The 8,376-nt window shown below is 39.0% G+C and overlaps 1 long non-coding RNA gene and 1 pseudogene across 1 annotated transcript; both read left to right on the top strand.

Moving 5' to 3' along the window:
- The first annotated feature begins 324 nt into the window (after positions 1–324).
- LOC147481520 (large ribosomal subunit protein uL18z pseudogene) lies at positions 325–1,281 on the top strand (annotated as a pseudogene).
- A 1,288-nt stretch (positions 1,282–2,569) lies between these two features.
- Positions 2,570–3,019, top strand: LOC147481519 (uncharacterized). The gene is made up of 2 exons (XR_015204933.1): positions 2,570–2,622; positions 2,802–3,019. It is a non-coding gene; the product is annotated as an uncharacterized LOC147481519 (long non-coding RNA).
- The last annotated feature ends 5,357 nt before the right edge of the window (positions 3,020–8,376 follow it).

Raw genomic sequence — 8,376 nt, 5'->3', positions numbered from 1 at the left:
TCGCTGATCTCGTTTAAGCTACTTGCTGGCTTTCTTCATGAAGAAAATGATGACCCAATTTCAATAATAACATCGAGAAATGACATGATCTTAACCGGGCATATCGGGAACAAAAACTGGTCTTGTAAAACTCTCGTCATAGAGTCTTTGACTTCTAGATATTCCTATGCCACACATATCAGTATGTTGCCATGGTTACGTTTTTATTCGATCGGCTATAAGAAATTGGGGACGCTATTTGGGTGTTCCTACACTCAACTTGTATTTTTTCTCACTCTCATTCTCGGCGGCAGCAGAAGAAAGAGCATATCCGAAAACCCAACCATGGTGTTCATCAAACCCACAAAGTCGAGGGGCTTACTTTAAAGCGTTATCAACTCAAGTTCGGAAAAAGAGAGTTTGGAAAAGGCTAATTACGGGGCTCAGTATCCGTCTTATCAACCAGGACAAGAACAAGTACGGGACACCCAAATATCGTTTTGTTGTGTGGTTTACCAACAAAGATATAATTACTCAGATTGTATCTACTAGTATTGCTGGTGATATGATACTTACATCAGCTTATGCCCATGAACTGCCCCGATATGGGCTTGATGTTGGTCTTACCAATTACTCTGCAGCTTACTACACTGGCCTTTTCTTGGCTCGTCTTGTCCTGAAAACACTCGAGATGGATGAGAAGTAGGAGGGAAATGTTGAGGCAACTGGGGAAGATTTTTCTATTGAGCTCACTGATTCCAGGAGGCCTTTCCGTGCATTGCTTGATGTAGGCCTTATTAGAATAACAACTGGTGCACTTAAGGGTGCATTGGATGGTGGGCTTGACATTCCTCACAGTGACAAGAGATTTGCTGGATTTAAGAATGAGAATAAGCAGTTGGATCGAAAAAGTATGTCTATGGTGGGTTCACTAATAGAGGAAAGTATGTCTATGGTGGCCATGGGATTGTCTGAAAGGTACATGCTGGTATTCGCTTATATGATGAAAGAGGCTCAAGGCACACAAGAGGTTCAATTGAAGAGGATGAGCTCAGGAGAGAAGTACGGACCCATTTCGGGGAGAGGGAAGTAAGTGAACATCAAGAAAGGCGTGGGATTGAAGTTTATTGATGGGATACTTTCTTTGCTGAATGGACCGGCTGAAAGAAAGGTACATCTTTTGTGGGTGGTATTCGTGGCAGCCGGCATGATCAAATGGTGGCCAACATAGAAATCGAGAGAAAGAGGCTCGAAGAAGGTACACAAGAGGTTCAACTTGAAGAAGGTACCCTGGACATATGATGAAAGAGGAGACACACCGGATGAGAGAGGAGACCTTGGGGACCGATTGTCAAGCCCGCTCTTCTTCACGCGGGGAGGGAAGTAAGTGAATACGGCTCTGTGATTGACTTCTTGTGAGATCGTAGGATTGAAGAAGCAAGAAGTTTATTCAACCCGGGACATCTACTTTCTTTGTTGAATGGATTTGTTGTTTCAAAGCACCCATGTTTATCAAACCCCATCTTTTTTGGGTAGAAAGTGATTTGACTTATTAAGCGAATGGTGGCATGAAACAAATCTCGGTGATCTGATGTCTCAATGCCCAATTGATTTGCATTACACCGAGCATCGATTTGTCAAAACAGATCTTAGAGAAAAAGCAGTCAACGGGATCCATACTTGAAGTGGAATCAAGATAGAGTTTTCCAGCAGAAAGGGATTGAATGCGCTGAACTTTGTTGCAGGAGCAGATGATGATGAGAATGATGATTAGAGATAGTTCACCTAATCTATTATACATTTTTGTTGTTTTTGTTTCTTTTCAAGAGTTTCCCGTGGGACCTTTTCTCCTATGCTCTCTAGATTTGCTACGTTTTCAGTTATCTACTATTTTATAGTTTTGGATATTTACAACTTGAAAAGGTAAACTTTGAGGGATTTACTTTGAAGTGCGGTTATTGTTTTGTTCATCAATTGACCTATCTTATTGAAAAAACTTCTGGTAATTTGAGAAGTTATTGGGTAGACTGATTAATAAGTAGGCATTGTTTGCAATGTCTGGTTGATCTTGGTTTTAAGAAAGGGGGGATGGAGCAATACTTTTATTATAGTTTACAATAATACAAAGAAGCAAAGTAATATATATTCTTTTACTGAAATGATCACCTTTATAACTGATACAGAGACTGATAATGAGATTGGGTAGCCTCCTAAGTTTTGTTTCGATTTGAAAGTGTTTTGGCTAAAGAAGAAGTTTGATCTTTTTTTGTATAAATTACCTTTTTGTTTTTCATTTATGGAAGTCGCATGCAAAAAGAGTATCTTGTTTCATTTGCGGTGATTATTTGTGTAGTATCTTGTTTTCAACTACTTAAAGTATAATAACTGATGGGGTTTAAGGCGATTATTGGGTATTGTCAACTACTTCATAATCCATGTGTTTGCTACATTATAATATTATCTATCTGTATTATTCAGTTTCTAATAATGGAATTGCATCTACATCTACTCTGTTTTGTCTAGAATCTAGAATTCTAGATATGTTACAAGTAGTGATCGGTCTTGACTTATTCCTTTTTCCTTTGGGCAAGTGAGAAAAAAAGGGCAGGGAGTGGCTATCATCCTTGGTCTTTCGGGTCTTAGGTATGAAATAGCTACAAAACTTATAGTGAACATTTTGGTTTATAGAGTCGACACTAATGAAGCATATGCTAAGCTTGGTAGATGACTAAGCACTGTTGGAGTGATAAACCTTTAATTATTGTCTTCAGTTTATGTCTTTCTTGTTATTTCTAAACTTTTCTTGTTGTTTGTTTACGCAGAAAATAAATGCACAACGATGGCTTATTGTACATGCATGATTGATTCCGAAACTTCATAGTTTTTGCGATTTTGGCGCTAATAGGCAGAATATGGTACTATTGCGTATGCGTACTGTTGGATTTTGGACTTTCATCATAAGAATTTTTTGTGTAGATAGTTTGATACTTTTGTTTGTGTGATACCGAAATACTCGAAAGATGGATTGTTATTTCTCTTATTTTTGGTAGTGATTGGAACTGGTTTATGTAGCTTCCATGTGAAATGAAATTTCAGTTTAGATTCTCATTCATAGCTCTATGTTGTTTTAGTACACAAATTATTATTATTATTATTATTATTATTATTATTATATATACAACACTTTTTGCCACGACCATTTGCTATAAAAAAAAACCCAAAAGTAATGTTTTGCCGCGGCCATTTGCTGCAAAAAAAAACCAAAAATAATGTCTTGCCGCGGCCATTTGTTGCAAAAAAAAAAACCAAAAGAATGTCTTGCCACGGCAATTTGCTGCAAAAAAAACCAAAAATAATGTCTTGCCGCGGCCATTTGTTGCAAAAAAAAAACGAAAAGAATGTCTTGCCCGCGACCATTTGCTTTGCAAAAAGAACAAAAATAATGGCGGGAGAAACATTTATTGCCACGACTTGTGGCAATAAATACTTTTCGCAGCGCAGCGGGCGTGTCTGTGACAAAAAGAAATTAATTTATTTTGACAATTAAATTAATTCAAATAAAAAACAATGTTTTGCCACGACATGGTCGCGGCTAAATGTTCACTCTCTTGCAGCGGTGGCAAAAGTTGTGGCAACAAACTTCTTTCCACACCCTTTTTTGCCTCGAGCAAGGCTAAAAGTTTTTTCGTGGCAAAACACATGTTGCCACGAATTTTGGGCTTTTTGCCACCACAACTGACCGTGGCAAAAAACCATATTTTTAGTAGTGAACATACTAATATAGAAACGAAAAACTAACACAAGTCTATAAGAGTTCCACCCATTATGGGGTTAATGAGAAATAAATTGCTTGGGACATAAGCAGACACTAACTAAAATAAATACTAACCTTAACTCCCGTTTAAGCATTTTCCTCCTCGTCCTCAGTAAAGAAATGAGGTTCCTTCGCATCCTGTCACGCCATGGTAATTTGCCAGGCTTCACGCCACTTATCGTCTACAATAGCTAACCTGTCAAGCGCCACTTGGTCGGATGGGGTGTAAGGCGCAACCTGATAAAGTTGCACACTCCACCCTTGCAAAGTCATTGCACGGAACGATCGAATAATACAATTGGTGGGTCTCATATTGTTGACCCCAACCCAATTTGTGAAACGGGCACAAAAAATAAGGAAAAAACATAGCATAATATGACAAATTAAAATAGGTATAAGAAGGTACTTATGCCGCTTGCTATGGGCTCAGGCTAATCTAGACATTAGGGTTTGGGGAATATTATAGAGTGTACGTCCCCCAGCTAAGGCAAGGAAAATATCACAAGTTTCATCATTCACAGAAGAATAACGCCATTCTCCTCTAATGTTTACCATGATCCAAAACATAACAGTGCCCATGTTCATAGACAGGATACCAAGGGCGACGTTATAATCCCCTTGGTCCTCTATCCTAAAGATTCCTGCCCCGTAATGCTCATACAAATCATCATAGTTATACATGTACATATTATCTACCAAATAGGCCCATGAGTCTTGTATTTCGGCAAACATAGCAAGTCCAAGCACAAAGGCTAGCAAGAACTTGGAAATTTCCATTGGTTCATCCCCAATGGTGATGGAGAACACTTGTTCTCCATCTGGTCTATCAAAGAACTTACAATTATCATAAAAATAAGATGTAAGTGCCGGAGAATAAAGTTCTTTAGGACTTACCAATAGTGGCTCCCAGCCTGCTAGAATGATCACTTCGCGAAACCACGCACCATAGGTGTCACTTTGGAACAAGTCATCAAAAGACTGTTCCAGCATGATACGAGGGGATGTCATCACCAATCTACTCGTTGGAGCAGCTGCAAACGATCCTGGAACAACCCACAAAAGATTGGATTTTTTCGTGCCCAAGGGGTCAGGGCGCGGGGTGCGCTCAACCAATTCCTAGGTAGGGCGCGGGTGCGCCATGGTGATTTTTGAGTTCCAGGCACTTGGGCGCAGGACGTGCTTACTTTTTGCCTAGGAGGGCCGCGGGTCTCGCTCAGGATGAAAATTGGAAGTCCAGTGTTTTGGGCCTAGGTCGCGCTCAACTCTGGGCTTGGTAGGGCGGGTTGCACTCTGATGAAATTCTGAGTTCCAGTGCCTAGGGCGCAGGTAGCGCTCCACTAGGGAGTAGGCGCGCTTCGAGCTGCTGAGTTGCTAAAATGGAGAATAAAGGAGTGAAAGGTGAGAGATGAAAGTGAGGTGTAGTGTGGGTTGTGAGTGTAGAATGAAGGAAGTTTATATTGGTTTTGATCTTCCAAAACGAATCGGCAAGTTGCCAAAAAGTTTTAAGGCAATTGCCAGAAACAAAATATTTCCGAAACCGAAAACGGAAACAACCCATATTCTTGATTCTAAAACAACCCTAATATCTTTTTGATTTAATTTAGAATAGTAACTTCTAAACTCTTTAAGATTTCATGCTATCACAACATCTAATCATAGGTATGCCCATATCGGCAATATTCTCTACCATCCCTCTAAAACAACTTCTAAAAGTGAGGATCATATAACAAATCATGCTATAGTAAATAAAATCACCCCCAAACAGTTCAGGAAGGTGAAATTAACAATAAAATCAAAGCACAATTTGAAAAACCAAATTATATTAAAATTGAAATTGAAATACAATTAACTACCGAATTCAAATTTAACTACTGAATTCAAAAAACTTAATATCCGAACTATTAAAAACAATAAAAACAACTAAATAACATCGAAACAACATATTTTTCGAAAACCTAGCCACGTGATGAAGATGGACCATGAGATGGAGATTGGGCCTGGGATAAAGATGGGGCCTGGGATAAAGAAGGGACCGAGCCATCCGTTTTTTGACGACGACTCTCATGCCTCTCAGACTCATCTGAAATAGAACCCTCCAAGGGTGGCATGCGTCATAGAATCTCCACTCAGAACAGGCGCTGTGCTTCCATCTCTACCTTCATATCTGTATAATGCGCAACCTGATGCTGGAGGACTGTCTCCATGTTATAATGGAGATCCAACTGGCTCTTGTCGAGCATTTCAAAAATCGTCTGAAGGGTATTTTGTTTCGTTCGAATTTTAATCTGCCTATCTCGTATATCTTCACAAATAGCATAAATGCAATGCACGCCAGTATGCAACACTGACATGCGTTCTGAATCAGACATACACCTCTCCAAGGTATCTTCATCTAAACATGTCATGTCCTCCCTTTCCTCACCCAAATCAACCATCCTGTCCTCCGGAAACATCCAAGTCTTTTGGATACACTCTGTATAAATAGTTTCATTTGAATGGAATTTCAACATAGTCCGCTCAATTCTTGGTTCCCCCCCCCCCCCAAGACAACATTATTTTCGTAATTAAAGTAGGAAATGATGCAATACTCTTTCCAACTCCTCTAATCATATTTATCAAAAACTCGAGGATACAAAATTCATACCTCTTCTCTTGCAATATTCAGATAACGTGCAGACATGTCAAACCGATGTAGCTCACTTTCTCTTTCCCAATGACGTTCTTACCAATCCACTGAGCTACAGCCAGTTGGTTGGTTCGAAGAGATGACTGTCGAGCACAATGAGAATTCGGATTGTATTGACCCTCCATGAGAGTGTCATTCATCAATGCAAGAACTCTAGTATACTGGGATTCCTACACGGTGGCATCGAGGTGGCGTTCAGGCGTAATGCCTAGAATCTCAGCCAACTTCTCTCTCGATAATTTTCTCCTAGTCCCAGTCACCTTCATGAAAATTTTCTAACCATCCAACTCTCTCTTCTTATAAAATTGTTCCACTAAATCAGAGTGGTAAAAATCATTTGTCGAGTACCACAACCTAATCCAATTCCTCCAAATCATCTTGTCACCGTAAAACGGCGCGAAGCGGTCGATCGTAAAAGCTTGTTCCGGCAGAATTCTTTGTCTTAGAGCCATTAAAAGTGTTGAACTGATTTGAGGGTTTGTATATGGTGTAGGAACAATGTGAAACAACCCTACTTAAAAAAAAATGATGGTGGTGGAACAATTGTTGCGCGGCAGTTCAAATATTTTGTGGTTTTTTTTCTAATTTTCGGTGGTTGCAAATGTTGGGGATGGTGGTGGAATATTTTAGAGAAGATTTGAAGTTGGAATTGTATTGTGGGCGTGGGTGTATTGAGGTTTCTTTTTATTTTTTTTTATTTTGGTTAGGGTTTGGAAGCTTTGTTAATGGCGGAAGTTAAAAACAAAATCACGATTCTGTTTTAGAATTAGAGGAAGGAGACGTACGTGCGTCACACGTGCGCTCTTTGGGCACAAGCCCAAATCGTGTTTCCGAAATTTTTTGATTTTTCGCACAACTTCAAACCAAAATCGCCAATTCGTTACTGGTATGATTTTTGTGAATGAGATATGGAAATGATTAGGAGAGAATTTCCAATCTAATGATCCATAAAACACTCAATTCCAACCGAGGATGACATATAAGAGGATGGAAAACGCCTCGAAGTACGTGTGATAAGAGCCCAAAACTGTAGTTTTAACCCTTTAACAGTCATACTTTTGGACTAATTATGTGAGTAATAATTAAGAGTTAACACTGATTACGTGTTTTTATGCATTTCAGGCTTCAAAGTTCATTATGTGCATAAATATGCCACTTTAGTGAGATAAAGAAGAAAAGGTCGGTTACTAAGGAGTTCCGTGATTAAAGGCCAAGATTCAAGAAGATAAAGCCTTCCTAAAGCCCGGTAAAAAGCTGAAAAGTCGACACGGGCTGAAAAAAAGACACAAGTCGTGAGAACTTCCGAAAGCCGTATCTTTGGACTCAGACCTCGGAATTGGGCCTACCTTATGTCAAAACGACCGGCTCGGAAAGAGCTTTCCAATGGTCTAAGCCTTGACCCAATCAGAGGAGCAAAAGTGGACGAAAAGTCTGTGGAAGCCAACTGCAGCTGAAAAGGCCTTTTTGGACTGAAAGAATTGGGTTTTGGGCCTGATTCTCTGGCCCAAAACATGGCTCCAAGCGCATGCACGATTTTTGGATCTGAAAGTATAAAAACAAAAGTTTAGCTCTTTGTTAATGGTAGCTAGTTAGACCTAAAATAATATAGATAATTCTAGATCTGTTTTCATTAATTAAATTAAGCTTTAGTTCCATTTTCAATTCTTGTTTTAGATTAAGTCTTTGAATCATTGTTCTTGATTGATTAGATAAATAAAATAGTTGTTTTCTCAATTTCGAATTGTGTTATTTCAATTTATAGATCTGATTTTAATTCTTGTTGATTATCATTCCGTAGTTTAAATAGATTGAACCATTGTTAGTTAATTTAGTTAAGTTAGAATTTTAATATGATGTGTAGTTATAATGAAATGGGAAATGATGGTTTGATGACTCA

The sequence above is a fragment of the Coptis chinensis genome, chromosome 8 (genome assembly GCF_015680905.1).
Source record: "Coptis chinensis isolate HL-2020 chromosome 8, ASM1568090v1, whole genome shotgun sequence".
NCBI lineage: Eukaryota > Viridiplantae > Streptophyta > Magnoliopsida > Ranunculales > Ranunculaceae > Coptis > Coptis chinensis.
Note: the sequence above shows the minus strand (reverse complement) of the source record. Positions and strands in the feature narration are given on the sequence as shown.